This window comes from Peromyscus californicus, unplaced genomic scaffold, assembly GCF_007827085.1.
Source record: "Peromyscus californicus insignis strain IS unplaced genomic scaffold, ASM782708v3 Scaffold_10__1_contigs__length_136768540, whole genome shotgun sequence".
NCBI lineage: Eukaryota > Metazoa > Chordata > Mammalia > Rodentia > Cricetidae > Peromyscus > Peromyscus californicus.
The window spans coordinates 61023712-61039878 of NW_026294391.1; the positions used below are offsets into that span (position 1 = coordinate 61023712).

Here is a 16167-nt window from a genome sequence, read left to right on the forward strand (position 1 = left end):
CATAAAGTTCCGGTAAAATTCAACAATGTCAGACCTTTCTTTCATTAAAAATGAATGATACTTGTTGCCAGGCAACTCAAGTATATGTAAACCTCCTGAACTTTGCAAAGCCGTGTCCCCGAGCATTTCATCAAATTTTCTTAACTGTCTAGGCAAGCCTTGTCCAGGTAGTAGGCCAGCCCGTGCGCTCTCTGCTGCAGCCATGAGCCCTTCGAGGTAAGGAATAGACAGTGCTGAGATGATGGACTGACAGGGGAGAGACGATATAGGAGACTGAGTAAAAAACCCTGTTTTAATAATCTGAGTGGAAATGACAATAATGGGTGACATTTACTTAGCACTTACTTTATTCCAGACAGCACCATCAAATACTGCGCCTTTTCCCTCTAATTATACTTAAAGTATAACTTCTGAGGATGGGGTATTTGTGCGGGAGACAGGAGTGGGGGTTGCCAATGAAAGCAGCTGCCCAGGCTTCTGCAACTCTTCCCAAGCCCTGCAGCCCCTCTGTGAAGCCTGGGGTTATTTCCACTGACAGCTGGTTGCCGGGTGCAGCTGTTACTCTCAGTTACTTCCCTTTGTTTAATTTTCTTCTTTACTAGTCCCCAGCCCTGTTCAAATTTTCTTCTCACATGTGTTTGCTTGGGGTTTCCTTTCTGTTTGATTTTAATAGCTTCCCTGAGGTTTATCTACCACACAACCCTCCCACCTAAAATGTCTAATTTGATAATATTTTAGTAAAGTGTATCTTTGACTTCCCTACCTTCTTTCATAATTATTTTCAACTTCTGTACCATTATCTCTAGCCTTCCCTTCTCCAGCAAATGCACAGGCTTCCTATATATTGTTCCACCTCCAGGCAGAAAGCAGCATCTACCTTGATTAAAATAATGGTCTCTAAAATACCGAGGGACACAAGGATCTCTCAGGCCTCCCATTTGTATTTAGACAGTTCGGTGTGTGTCTGTCCAGCTGTGTCTCCGTGTCTCCACCCATAAACTGTTGATAATAATAGCCACACTTCAAAGAGTTGTTATGAATCCTAAATGAGTTCATCTCTAAGAGATCATTTTAATGTGTGACACAGGGCAAGAATTCAGAGAGTGTTTGCTGTTTTTACTACTGGCATCAAGCTCCCTGGTGGTGAGAGCTGACCGCGTTTGCTCCCATCCCTGCGTTAGTGGTAAAGTTCTGGGGACGGGGGTGGGGGGTACCACATATAGTCTTAGATGTTTCTCTTTAACTGAAGCATGCCAATACTGGGAAGAGAATTTAACTTACCAAATCCAAAATCTCTGGTCTTGTCAGCAACAGTGGTGCGACACAGCTCAGCACTACCATTGGGAGCATACACACACACACACACACACACACACACACACACACACACACACACCACAGCTCAGCACTGCCATTGGGAGCGCACACACACATACATACAGCTCAGCACTGCCATTGGGAGCGCACACACACACACACACACACACACACACACACACACACACCACAGCTCAGCACTGCCATTGGGAGCACACACACACACACCACGGCTCAGCACTGCCATTGGGAGCACACACACACACACACACACACACACAGCTCAGCACTGCCACTGGGAGCACACACACACACACCACGGCTCAGCACTGCCATTGGGAGCACACACACACACACACACACACACACACACACACCACAGCTCAGCACTGCCATTGGGAGCGCACACACACATACACACAGCTCAGCACTGCCATTGGGAGCGCACACACACACACACACACACACACACACACACACACACACACACCCGCCCTGCTCCTGAGGGGCCTGAAGGCAGGTAAAACTGGATGTTTCACTACATCACAGAAAATAATTCAAGAGACTATGTGTGAAGCAAATTTAGTGAGTTTATTATTCCAAGAGAAGGGATAGCACATACTTCAGATTCAAGCATGGGTCTGGAATGGGGGTTGGGGGTGGGGGGGCGGAGTGAGGGAAAGAGGGAATACTAGAAGTGGGGATCACTAACTTTGAAAAAGGAATGGATGCAGACTTCGGGAGAGGGAGAGTTGTACTTAGTGTCTTCTGTGATTCTGTGGTTTTCTAAGTTTCATTACTCAATGGCTTCAAGATAAAGTAGAGTTTAAAAATTAAGTAAAACTATATGCTTCTCCTAGATATTTTCCTTTTGTAAATGAAACTGTAAAGTGGTTTTATGAGGTTTGTGTTTAGATTTAGGGATGAGAGGGGAGTGCTAATACAGTTAAACCATTGAGTGTGGGGGGGGGGGGGTAGATGGGTGTGTAGGTGTGTGTAGGCTAGCCTCAGAGATCTGCCCATCTCCAGCTCCTTAATTTGGGGACTACAAATGAATGTTACTATACTCAGCTTTTCGACATGAACTTTGGCCATCAAGGCTGGCTTACTGAGTGAGCTCCAGAACATGTCTCAAGCAAGTGGATGGCTCCTGAGGTTGACCTCTGGCCCCACACTCATGTGCACACAAATCCCATCAGACAGACACAAATACACATATATACCAAAAACTTAGTAACAGTTATTTCTGGGTTGTCCAAATTACATCTTCTGGTATTTATCAAGTACTTAACAGTACTAATGAATTACTCTTTAAATCATAAACTAAAGCTATTTTCAAAATATATGCAGGAATTATTAATGGCACAGGAAATATCAGCAAACAGTTATATGTAAAAAACAGGATAAAGCAAAATTATACAAAATGTGGTCAAGGCAAGTACCTACACAGATGGTAGCAAAAATCAATCTAAACATTGAAGACATTGTCTCTGGGAGTATAAATGGGAGTATGTAAAATTTCTAAGTTTATTCGATTCTCGACGGTGCATGCATATCATTTTTAAAACGAGAAAAAGTAAAAGCCACAAAATTAAATCCTGGTATAAATATAGGATAAAGGATATGAAAATCGTTCGGAGAAGAAAGAGAAGTACTTTGAAACACAGAAATCCGTTCCTCTCCTGACTATCAAAGAAATGCAAATGGAAACAATGCTGTGAGGCAGATTTTCACCCATCACACTGATAAACAATTATGTTAAAGATCACAATCGATGCAGGAAGGAGATGTAAGCATTTCATACCTAACCTGCTTGGAAACCTATTTTCCTCTAACTGGAGAGAAAGGCCTGCAGAGGCTGATTTCACAGAACACTGCTGCCCTCTTCAGGAAGCTAATGTAATAGATCCAGGCTCTCTTCCTTTTTTTCCGTTCTTTTTAACTTCGTTCCTTTTTTAGTTCAATCCCTTTTTTTCCCTTCCTTCCTTCCTTCCTTCATCCCTCCCTCCCTCTCTCCCTTCCTCCCTTCCTCCACTTATTTTGGCCTTTCTGTATTGCCTTTTCTTCCTTTCTTTTTTAGTTGATTTGCCCATAAACACGAAAGCCTCCAATGAAGGTTTTACCCCAAGTGAGCTGTACCTTATGCCATGGATCCTTAGCAAAAAGAGCTGGAGAGAACATTGTATGAAAGGTTAAGGTGTATCAGAGTTTGTTTATAACTCACTGAGGGCCAATCACTTCATTGGCTGACACTACCACTTTCTCTGCCTTACATTCCATTGACAAGAAGTACATTTTCGGTTGTGAGCCTAGCCTTTAATGGCTGAGCCATTGATACCCCTAAGAGGCCTGCTCGTTTCTCAAGGGAAATGAAAGAGGAGTGTATCTAGGGGAGAGGAGAGGAGAGGAGGGGAGGCCGCAGTCGGGATGTAATTTATGAGAGAAGAATAATTAGAAAGAGAGAGAGAGAGGTACATTTTCAAACGTCCCTCCTCTGCAAAGGTTGGTGCTCCAAGGAATTCTGTCAAAGGCCCTCTGCTCCTCTGCCAGTCCACGGATGACAGCAAGACATGAGGAATGTAAAGACTCGGCATGCATAAGGGCTTTGAAGGCAAAGTCAAAAGGCAAATGCACTAAGGGAAGCTGGGCCCTAAGTGAAACTCATCTCGATAATGGCCGAGTAACAGCAGCGAAGGTGTGGACAAGGGAGCACGAGGCTCCGTTCTCTCAGAGGGCAAAGCAAGGAAAGCAAAGCAAACCGAAGCGGAGACTCCTTAAAACACCACTGCTGGAGTCTGGCAAAGAGCCAAAGATTAGGCACCAAGCAAGCCAATAGAAAGCCATCTTCCAAGTGATAAGTTGCTGTGTTTCAGCCACCCTGGGTCACATCCTTTGCAGTGAAGTGATGGCTTGTTTTGGCCTTGAAGATTCAATGCCAGCACACAGTTCTTTTCCTTGAACAGGAAGATGTAGAACACAATTTTCATGGTACTGTGTACAGCTGTTCTGTCCTGTGTAAAAAAATAGCTAAATGGCTGATTCAAGGCATTCGTCTTTACTGAACTAAGAAGGAGGCATTCAGTATTGCTCAGAAGAGCTGCAGGGAAACAAACCAGAGAACAAGAAGGGACAAGACATCGTAAGTGGAGGCATACAACAGGCCCTCTAAAACACAAAGAAGCTGAAGTAAGACTCTCCAGGATATTAGGATCTGCAACAACTGTCATATGCATGTGGGAACTCAGGAAAGTCACCGGCACGATGAGGCAAGCCATGCACTAAGAAAATGACCTTGGAAGACTGATCTCCCTGAGCATGTTAAACCGTCAAGGACTGTCCCAAAAAAGACCAAATCTGCAAAGCCTTGGAAAGCTCGTAGACTTCAAAGAAACTTGTTAAAATGTTAGCACAGGACCGGGCATGGCTTAGTTGGTAAAGTGCTTGAATTGTACACAGGAGGACCTGAGTTTACAGTAAACTTGAAAGTAAGACAACTAACTTCACTATTGACTTCAGGCAACAGGAAAACAGTCTACGAAATCTATTTGAAGGGTTTAGCTGATAAAACGGCTGAGACCAAAAACTACAAAGTACCAGGAAAGACTGGTAAGGTTCAGGACCTCACTAGTCCCAGGAAGCTGAGGAGAGCTTCAGTCCCCGGCATGATTACCCTTATGCTGAGTGGACCTTAAGTCCACTTAGACAGCTGTTGGCTGCCCCTGACATGGGAGCGCCACTTACTGCATCTTTATGCATATATTACCATGCTGCTCGCTGCCATTTTTCATAGGTGTTGCAGCTGGGTAGGGCTGTTGAATTGCTTCTGTCCCTTGGCAGCTGGCATAATATTTTTGGGTACCATGGATGCTAGACTGCAGGAAAGAGGCTTTCAAATCAAATCCAGCTTGAATCATACAAGTCTTGAGCCCTAAATTTGTGGTGTCTTCAGCAACAGGAGCCCACCCTCTCAACCCATGAGATTCAACCAAGGGCTACATCAATAGTTCGTGTTGTTTGGGGATTCGTTTGGATTATCCTGACCAACCATTTGAAAAAAAGTTTCTTGTGCCTGGGGTTTTTGTTGGTCTATGGTTCTTATGGGGAGCAATTGTTAACCCAAGTATCTTAACTTCCTTTAAGCATCTCTCCTAGAAATGGCAGCATAAACAATACTAGAACAATGGTAATAACAATGGACATGTTATTTGTAAAAGAAACATTACTAATGCTTAAATCACACATTGATAGTGGGAGTCTTCAATACCAATGGGCAAATCATCAAGACAAAACTAGAACACCTCTGCCCCACATCAAGCAGCTGGGGCAGGCAGGACTCAACCAAACACAATCCAGGATTTCTAGCCCCAGCCCACAAAAGGACTCCAGTAACACCTAGGCAACTTACCAGGACCCCGCCCCATGCCAGAGGCACCAGAGAGTTTGGCACTATTATCTCTTTGTGATGAGGAAGCATGGTCCTGCTAAGTGCCATGGCAGACTGAGCAGGACAGGGAGACCCACAGGCAGGCCTGGGGCAGTTTACCCCAGGCTCCATGGAGAGCTGACCCTGTTTGCAAGGGCATGGGTGAGCTGACCGTGAGGGCGTGAGAATGGAAGAGCAGGCCATGCCCCTCCCATATGCCACATGGTGGTATATGGGAGAGCAGGCCACGCTCCTCTCATATGCCATGTGGTGGCATGGGTGAGGGAAAAATGCCCTCCTCTCCTCGCCCCTAGCCACCTACAGCAGGTGGGAGACCTGACCCAACCCCTCACCAGCTGCAGCACTCCGGAGAATGAGCCTTGCACCTAGCCTGGGAAGCACAGTAGAGTTGACCCTCTAGACAAAGGCGTGGGTGAGCCAGCCCTGAGGGTGTGAGAGGGGCATAGCTGGTACTGCCTCCTTCATCTGTGCTGTGGTGGTTGAAGCGAGGGAAAGATGCCCTCCTCCCCTTCCCCTACCAGTAAGCAAGGGAACTGACCCTCCCCCTCACCAGCTGCAGCACTCAGGAAAGTAGGCCCTGCACCTCACCTGGGCAGCACAGAAGAGCTGATCCTATTGACAGAGGTATGAATGAACTGGCTCCTAGAACATGAGTGTGGGAGATCTGGCCCCACCCCTCATCTGCCATATGGTGGTATGGGGTGGGGGAGAGATGCCCTACCCCCAATCCCTCATTGTCTGTGGCGGGAGGGACAGCTGGCCCTGAAGTCATAAGAGCTAGAGAGCTGGCACTGCCCCTCACCAGCTGCAGCACTCAGAGAGTGGCCCCTGCACCTCACCTGGGCAACACAGTAGAGCTGGCCCTACTGGTGTAGGTGTGAAAGTGTCGACCCTGATGGCACAAAAGCAGGAGAACTGGGCCCGCCCCTTGCTTATCTGCTGCAATGGGTGAACTAGCCAGGGCAATGCTGGAGAGCTCCCCCTGGTGGTGAGGATGGGGGAGAGCTGGCGAGCTGACCAACCCTATAACTACCCAGGCCTAGAACAAGGGTTATGAGTTGGCCTATCCCAACATCAGCCCATCTATGACCTTCAGGAGCACGTGAAGGGCCGGTCCTGCAGACCCATGACACAGAGTAACAACAGGTTATCCAAGAGGAGCCCCAGTGAAGGCCCAGCATTGACAGTGTAGCAGAACCAGACCAATGACTCTTTGCAGTGAACACTTCCAAGTAAAGATATATAGACAAAAGGGTTTACTCACTGGGTCACACTGCAGCTTCCATAATGAGATTTTTCCTTTTTCCCCCTTTTTCTTTTTTCTTCTTTTTCTCTTAAATTTTACTTTATCGGGGGAGTTGCAAGGGCAGAGGGTGGATATGAAGGGGTGGGAAATGAATGGTATCAAGATGCATTATCGATATGAAAGACACAAAGAATAAATAAAAAGGAAGTTAAAAACAGAAAAAAACCTGAACAGAAATAGTGGAGCTAACAGACGTTATGAACCAAATGAACCTAACAGATATCTACAGAACATTTCACTCAATCACAAAAGAATACACCTTTTTCTTAGCACTTCATGGAACTTTCTCCAAAATTGACCAACCACATGCTTGGTCACAAAGCAAGTCTCAACATACACAAGAAAATTGAAATTACCCCCTGTATCTTATCAGACCACCATGGATTGAAGCTGGACTTGAACAACAACAGAAACAACAGAAAGCTTACAAACTCATGGAAACTGAACAATTCTCTACTGAGTTGCCACAGGGTCAATGAAGAAATAAACAAAGGAACTAAAGATATGCAGAATAAAAAGAGGAACATAAATTGATCTCTACCATACTGACAAAAATAAAAGACAATAACCTTTGATATGAAGAATAAATATGTACATATAGCAAAGGTGGACATTGATAGTTAACTGCTTCTGGGTATCTGTTCCACAAAAAGGATACCCAGGGACTTTTATTTCTTTTTGTAACGGCTTTGAATCTGAAATAGTCCTTGAAGGCTCAGGTTTGGTTGCCATCTGATGGGCTTTCAGCAGGTGATAGGACCAGGAGGGCTCTAACTTCATCAATGGATTGCCTAATGACGAAATCATATCTGGATGGACTATTAGGAAGTGGGGCCAAGTTGGAAGGAGCAGGTCGCCTGAGTGGGTGCTATTATCCTGTCCCTTAATCCCTTTCCCCTCTCTCTGCTCCTCAGCTGCTCCACCATCTCCTTTCCACCACGTTTTGCCTCAGATCCAAACAATGGAGAACAATGAAATCAGCTGACCACAAACTGAGGCTTCTAAAGCCATGAACAATAAGAAATCTCTCCTTCTGCGAGTAGTTTTTCTCAAGTATTCTGGCATGAAAATGAAAAGACAACTAACATGATTTATTCGTCTTCAGGTCTATACCTCTGGGGGTGGTAGAACAGAAGCTAGTGTGTGGTAGTACCGCACAGGTATTTACTGAATGGATTCATAGCTCTCTTGAGATTCCATAGATCAATTTTCAAAAAGTACTAATTACAGATGAAAATAATTTGGACAACATAATTAATAATCTTGGCTTAATAACCATATAGATACTTTGATGGTGAAAACACAAAGTGAACATTCTTTTCAAAGAATCATGGCATAGTCAACAATGATGAATTAGACCACAAAGAAAATGTGTAGTACCTCTCTCTCTGTGCATGTATACATATATTCATATATATATGAAAAAAGTATAAGCATATGCTTGACTTCTGAAACATGGTCTCACTGTGTAGCCTTGACTGTTCTGAAACTCACTATATAGACCATGTATATGGGCCTCAAACCCACAAAGACATCTACCTGCCTCTGTCTCCTGGGTGCTGGGTTAAAGAAGTGTACCACCATACCCACCTAAAAGCACACACTTTGGAACTGACCCCGGAAATATCAGTACTACTTACTTGAGTGGGGCTGGGGTTGTGAAGAAATAGGTTGGAGGGAGCAAAGTTTCTTTCACTTTTTACTCTATACCTTTGTATTTTTCTATACTGTTTGGATTTTTCAGAAGCATGTATAATTGTGCAACCATAAACACAAACCAGACAACGAAAAAGAAGCAAAAGGAGATATATTAAGCTATCCCTAGTGGGTTTTGAGATTTTCTTTTCTCTTCTCCATTTTGCTGTATTGCTGAATGTCTCAACAATAAGCATATATTACTTCAAATATTTTGGTAAGATTGCACTGTATAATAAAATCAAAACATGTTAACCTTTCCATTTAATATACAAGGAAGTTTATGGCCTTCATTTTCACCTCTCACTGTCAAACTTTTCCCCACTCATTGTCAGACCACTCTTAGCTGCTATGAGGAAAAGAAAAAATCCTAGAAATGTGTTTAAGGAGAAAGTGGTGAGCCAGAGAAATGGCTCAGTAGGTAAAGGCACTTGACTTGCCAGCAAGCCCGGTAACCAGAGTTAGTTCCCCAGAACTCACATGGTGCAAGGAAAATACTACTGTTGAGTGTTGTCCTTTCAAGTCCACATGTGCTAGACTAGATAAAAAGAGGTAAACCAAAAAATAACAAAGAAACAAGCTATATTCTTGGATGTGAAAACTAATTATTTTATTTATATTACTTCTTTTATTTTTGAGATTATAACTACATCATTTCCCCCTTCCCTTTCCTCCCTCCAAACCCTCCCATATACCTCCTTACTCTCTTTCAAATTCATGGGCTCATTTTTTCATCAATTGTTGTTACATGCATACAAAACTAATTATTTTAAATATGTAACTTCTTCACAAATGAGTATAGAGATTTTAAGTTAATTATCACAGTTCACATAAAACCTTACTGTTTATTATTATTTTTATTTAAAAGGGTTTCTTTTCCACTTTACATACCAGCCACAGTTGTCCCTCCCTCCCCTCCTCCCACTAGCCCTCCATCCCACCCCTCCTCCACTCCTCAGAGAGGGTAAGGCCTCCCATGGGGAGTCAACAAAGTCTGGCCTATCAAGTTGAGGCAGGACCAAGCCCCTCCCTGCTGCATGGAGGCTGAACAAGGTATCCCACCATAGAGAGTGGGCTCCAAAGAGCCAGTTCAGTCATCACAGAACCTATTTATTATTTTAAAGTGTGTGTGTGTGTGTGTGTGTGTGTGTGTGTGCGCGCGCGCGCGCGCACGCACACATGCATGTGGCAGCCAGAGATCAGTGTCAAGTATCTTCTAGCCAGACACTATCTCAAACTTCACATTTTTTATTTACTTTAAAGGATACCCAGAAAAAGTCTAGTAAGATAGAGGATCACTTTCAATTTTATTTAAAAACTGGGAAGTTTTGGACAAAATCAATAATTTAAGCTCACAATATCCCTCCAACATATAATAATACAGGAATGGATAAAATGTATTAAAATGTTAAAAATGGCAATATGTAGGGTTTGTTTTCCTTTCTTAGAGTGTTTCTGATATTTTAATTTTCCATAATGATATATATTTTATATATATATTATTTTAATGATGATAGAAAAAGCAGTAAGTTTTCCTATTAACCCCAAATAGGGAAATTAACAATAGAAATGAAAGGATAAATTAGAGGGGAGAAAATAGCCAATACAAACATGTAAATGTAAATTTGGCCTACTATTTATAAATGGCACTTACAAATAATAAATCTGAAATTGGCACGTATTTAAAAGGGCTATTTTCCAAGGGAGTATTCCAGCTTTCAGAAAGCAGAGAATATCTATTTCTGTTTCTTTAAAACACAAAGGATGAAGAAAAAGGAGCTGGTTTTTTGTTACTCTGCTACCACCCACAGGCAATAATGTAAAATACAGCTAAGGAATTATTCTCTTGACCTGAAATTCACATTAGTAGTGGACTCCACGCACATTCCCAAACACACATACAAGCAGAAGAAATTTAAGAAAATTAGCATTCCTTAAGACTCTGACTGTAGCTACAGAAGTAAAATAGAAATAATAAATGGGGAATTCTTTTGCAAATGATTAGTTCTCAATTTAACACATGGGGAATTCAGATGAATGGAAACTCATGTACAGAAGCATAGATTGCATCTTGCGCCATAAAAAATTCTACTAATTATAAAATAATGGAAATCATAGATTTAATCTAGAAAATATTAGAATAAGAGCTTTCCAGTCTCTTATTCTCTGCACCATGGTCAGTTATAGGTCTCTGTGTTAATCACCATCTACGGACAATAGAATTCTCTAATGAGGGTCGAAAGATTCATTAATATATTAGTATATGGGTATAAATGTCAGCTTAATATTGTGTTCATTCAGCTATACATATGAACTCACAGTGGTTGTGACAGCATGCAAAAAACCCATGCAAGCCTAAGCCAGACTAGATCCCAGCATGGAGAGGGAAGGTAGACCCACCCCTACCCAAGAAGCTATCAGTAATTAATAGCTAGCAGCTGGAAAAGGAAAATTCAGTTTTGTCTAAGAATGTAGCTGCTGTTAAGTCAACCATGCTCAATGGAAGGCCACATGTCCAAGAATATTTGGGCTTTCACAAACTGGATTTGATTTTTTTTTAAGGACACACAACTGGGTGGATAGGGAAGTGGGGGTAAATCCAGGAGTCAGAGAAGGGGGTGAAAATAATCAAAACACATATGAAATACTCAAAGAACTAACAGAATATATATTTAAAAGAAACCTGTTTCATTAAACATATTAAATAATAATTTTAAAATTATAAACAGAAAATGAAAAGAAACTCTGCAATTTAAAAGTACAGCAACTGTACTAATTTGAAGGCAACTACAATGTGGACAAACCTTAAAATTCTATTCTAAATAAAAGAAGCTAAACAAAAGGTCATGTGTTATAAAATTTCCATTTATTTGGTATATCTAGACTAGGCAAGTCCATAGAGAAGAGATAAAAATGAATATTGGGTTTCTTTTTCTGTGGTAATAGATATACAAGGTTGTATGTGTACTAAAAACAACTGAATACTACATATCTAAGCAATGAATTCTATGATAAATGAATTCTCAATAAATGGAATGGTCAACTTGTTTTCTTAAAGCAACAATAACAAATGTTGATCAGAATGTAGGGAAATGGATCACTCTTACATTGTCGATGAGAGTGTAAAAATCCTGCAAAAATATTTGGCAGTTTCTTTTTTTTGGTTTTTCGAGACAGGGTTTCTCTGTGTAGTTTTGCGCCTTTCCTGGAACTCGCTTTGTAGACCAGGCTGGCCTCAAACTCAGAGATCCGCCTGCCTCTGCCTCCCAAGTGCTGGGATTAAAGGCGTGCACCACCACCACCCGGCTTGGGTAGTTTCTTATAAGAAAAAAAAAAAAAAAAAAAAAAAACTACGTTTAAACACATACCAATGATATAACACTGCCATTGAACCCCTAGGCATTTATTCTAGAGATTTAAAAAACAGCTTATGTCCACACAAAAATCTGTATGCAAATGTTCATGACAACTCTGTCCATAAGAGCTCTGAACCAGAAACCACAGACTGCTTCATTAGGTGACTTTTAAAACTATGGTATAGCCACACCATGAAATGCTACTTAGAACTACTTTCCATCTCTTGATTCCATTTATATAACTTTGCTGTTGTTTTGTTTGTTTGTTGAGACAGGGTTTCTTTGTGTATCCCTGCTGTCCTGGAACTCGCTCTGTAGACCAGGCTGGCCTCGAACCACCTGTCTCTGCCTCCTGAGTGCTGGGATTAAAGGTGTGCGCCACCACTGCACTTTATGTGCACCACAACACTTACAAAATGTTCCCCGTTTTTAAATTGGATTTTATAACTTTTTATTAGCAATCAAATTAGTGCTTTTACAGTATGTACATTTCACACATGTACATTTTTCATACTGACTACTCTAACCTCCACCCTTCCCCATCTCCCAAATCAACGCTGTCTACCCCACTGTTCCCTACCGATCATTCTCCCATTCGTGTCTATTCGGTTTGGTTTGCAATCTACTGAGTGCAGCCAGGGCCACCTGCATGACCATGGGTAGGAAGCTATGTGTTAGAGCCTGGTGGTCTCACCAGTGCTGGTTACAACTGAAGACAAGGACTGCTCCTCTCTCCAAACTCTGTCAATAGCCAATAGTTCAGCACTAAGGGGGAGAGGTCCATGAAGCCCTCCTTCCTCTATGGCTGACTGTTGAGAGGGCCAGTCTTCTGTAGGCTAAATTCAGGCAATTAAAGTTATTGTGAGTTCATCACTGCAATGGTTATACTGAGTCTAGAGGATGGAATTCTGCAGCCCTTCACCTTATCTTCCAACTCCTAGTTCCTGCCTCCTATTCTGCAATATGTTCTAAGACTTAGACAACTAGTGAGATGGAATCTTAAAACAGTTTTACTCTGTATTTCCCCGACAGCTAAGGATGTTGAACAGTTTTGTTTTGTTTTGTTTTTTGTTTTGTATATGTGTTTCCTAGCTATTGCTAGTGATAAACTCTCTGTTTAGTTCTATAGGTAATTTTTAATTGGGTTGCTTGTTTTCTTGATGTATAGTTTTTGTTTTTTTTTAACCAGGAGAGGTGGGCTTTTTCAAAAAGAACACACCAATTTGTTGTCTTGTGCCCAATAGTCAGCCCTGAAAACATCAATACAAGTAACATTATATGGATTGGGCAGGTTATATTTAAGAATATATTATGTATTAGATAACCAATTGGTGTGCTCTTCTTCCCTGGGGAAGACCATTTTCCCACTCTTGGCATTCCGTATTTGCCTATAGTTCTTTGTGCAGGGTCGCTGCCTCCTGCACTTTCCCTCCCGCACACTGGCATGTCTATTGCTGTTGTCCTTGTTCAGCACTTGTTTAGGCAGTCATGTTGGTGAGACTTTATGCATGTAGCTTCCGACATTCCTAGGAGACACAATCTCAGAGCAAACTCCCCTGTTCTTCTGGCTTTTACAATCTTTCCACACCCTCTTCCACAAAAATCCCTGAACCTTTGGTGCAGAATTGTATTGGAACAGGGTTCCATAATTCTACATCCTGATTGGTTGTGGTTTTATGTAATGGTCTTTGTTGGAAAAAGAAGTTTCCATGATGAGAGGTGAGGACTACACTTACCTTCGGGTATAAGGACAAATATTTAGAATGTTGTTAGGGATTATGCTGGTTTAGTAAAGTGGCAACTGTATATTCTCCAAGGTCCTTGACTTTACCAGCTCTGAGTAGCTGGCTAGTTTTCTAGTCCCAAGAATGATATCCCTCTTGTCGAGCAGGTCTTAAGTCCAATTAGAGAGGTGTTGGTTACCACCAAGGATATGTGTACCACTACTGCACCCTTAGGGTCATTGCACCATCCTGGTTGTTGTGGTTCATAGGCATCATAGCCGGCTAAGACTATAGGTTGCTTCCCTCTTTTGGAAGCTTGCACGGCACATTCTGAAGCATGAAAGCTAGTCCTCAGGAAGGAGGTTTCATGTCAGTTCCAGCTTAGGGGCCTGTGGACTCTACATCCTAAGTGCATGGTGTTTTCAGCAATAGGGACTTATCTTCCACCTCTGGGAGGTGGGGGGCAACCAAGAGAATAGTCATAGTCTGTAATGTTTTGGGAGTCCCTTGAACAGCCCTGACCAACAACTCAAAGAAGGCTTTTCATGTCTGGTGTTGAAGCAATGTCAGCCCAGGCGGGAAATTTTCATTTAAAATATTTATGTATATTTGTACACTGACTTATGCGTATTATAGATGTTTTTAGGTAGATAGTTGAGTATGATTCCTTTTGACTTTTAGATTTGTCAATTTAATAGAAGTTTTAAAGATATGTTCCTACGATTTTCTTAACTTCATTTGCATCTGTTGTAATGTCTCCCTTTTGTCTCTAATTTTATTAGTTTGGTTTTGGTTAATTTGGTTAAAGCTCTGTCAATCTTATTTATTTTTTCTAAGAACCAACTCTTCATTTCATTGATTCTTTGTAGTTTTTCATTTCTAGTTCATTAATTTCTTCCCTGCTCTTAATTATGTCTCCCCATCTACTCTCCGGGGATTTGAATTGTTCTTGTTTTTCCAAAGCCTTAAGGTATGCAATTAAGTTAATTATTTGAGATTTTGCCAATTATTTTTTAATATTTTAAAACAGGCTTTATTATCAGAAATTGTAACTAAAACAATCACATACTAAAATTAACCAGACCCAAAGATTATTCAATTCAGTAAACTTCTACACAGTTAGAGTAGCCATTTGAAAAGGAAGCTGTGGAGCTTCACATTGATTTTATGCTTTCACTATTGCAGGAACAGAGAGCCAATGCCGAGGCCTCAGACTTCTGTGGGACCAAAGTGCACCCTGTAATCAGGACTCCACTCTAGTGGCTTCAAAGGTGAGTGCAGGGCCTGGGCTTTGGCTCCAGTGTGCCCAGCATCCCCTAAGAGACTGAAGCGTTGGTGCCAGTAGTCTATGGGGTCAAAGGTATAGGATTCTGATTTCTATGGTTCCAGTGGTCACTGCAGGACCTGGAGTCTATACTGCTGTAGTTTCAGAGGCTACTTTAGGGCTGTAGCTCTAACCACAGCCCGGGATAGTAGACAGACTGCTCTGGATCTGAAATTTGGTATCCTGTCTCCAGCAGGTTCATACAATCCAAGGAGTCACCAAGGTTTTGGTCAAGATGAGATCATTTCAGCAACCTATTCAATAATCATCACCAAGTTTCAGTAGTGCCCTTAACTGAACTTCACCAGATATTCCTCTAGGCAGAAAACAGAATATCCTAACAGGCTTGGAAGAAGAGGAAAGTCAAAAAGAGCCCACTTCGACAGATGCATAAAACACCACAAAGCAACGTAAAAACTGACACAACCAACCACGTATGGCCTGTGACCAACAGACCAACTCCCCTACAAGGGAATCCTAAATTATAGAGACAGCTCAACTGAGAGTATACTCTTACCATTCAAAAGAAGTAATGGTCAAACAGAAGAGTTAAACAGATGCATGAATTAAGGACATCTATCCAAGACCTTGACAAGGCAGTCTCCAAAGTGAATGTACACATTAGGAAATAGGAGGTCAAAGTCCAAAATATGGAGAAAAAATTTAGAAATGATATTGAAACCTTGAAAAACAATCAGACAGAAATAACCCTTTCCTCTCCAAGTTGCCTTTTGTCGTGGTGTTTTATCACAACAGAAAGCAAACCAGGACAATGTCTATCTAAGACCTCCTGGCTTTAAAAGTTTCACTGAATAATAAGCAGTTATTTGGATTAGTTAGCCATTGTATTCTTTTTTCTCAGATTTCAATACCTTCCCTTTTCCTTTCTTTCCTTCTTTTTTTTTAGCTTATAAGTTGGGAGGTGGTTTTTGTTGTTTTTTAACTTTTTATTTATTCTTAGTGGCTTTCCCATCATGCAACTTGATCCCATTTATCGCCTC

The 16167-nt window shown here is 41.8% G+C and overlaps 1 protein-coding gene across 15 annotated transcripts in view; it reads right to left on the reverse strand.

Annotated features, from left to right (window-relative positions):
• Magee2 (MAGE family member E2) overlaps positions 1–16167 on the reverse strand; it is a 263354-nt gene that overhangs the window by 193185 nt on the left and 54002 nt on the right. The window lies entirely within an intron of this gene.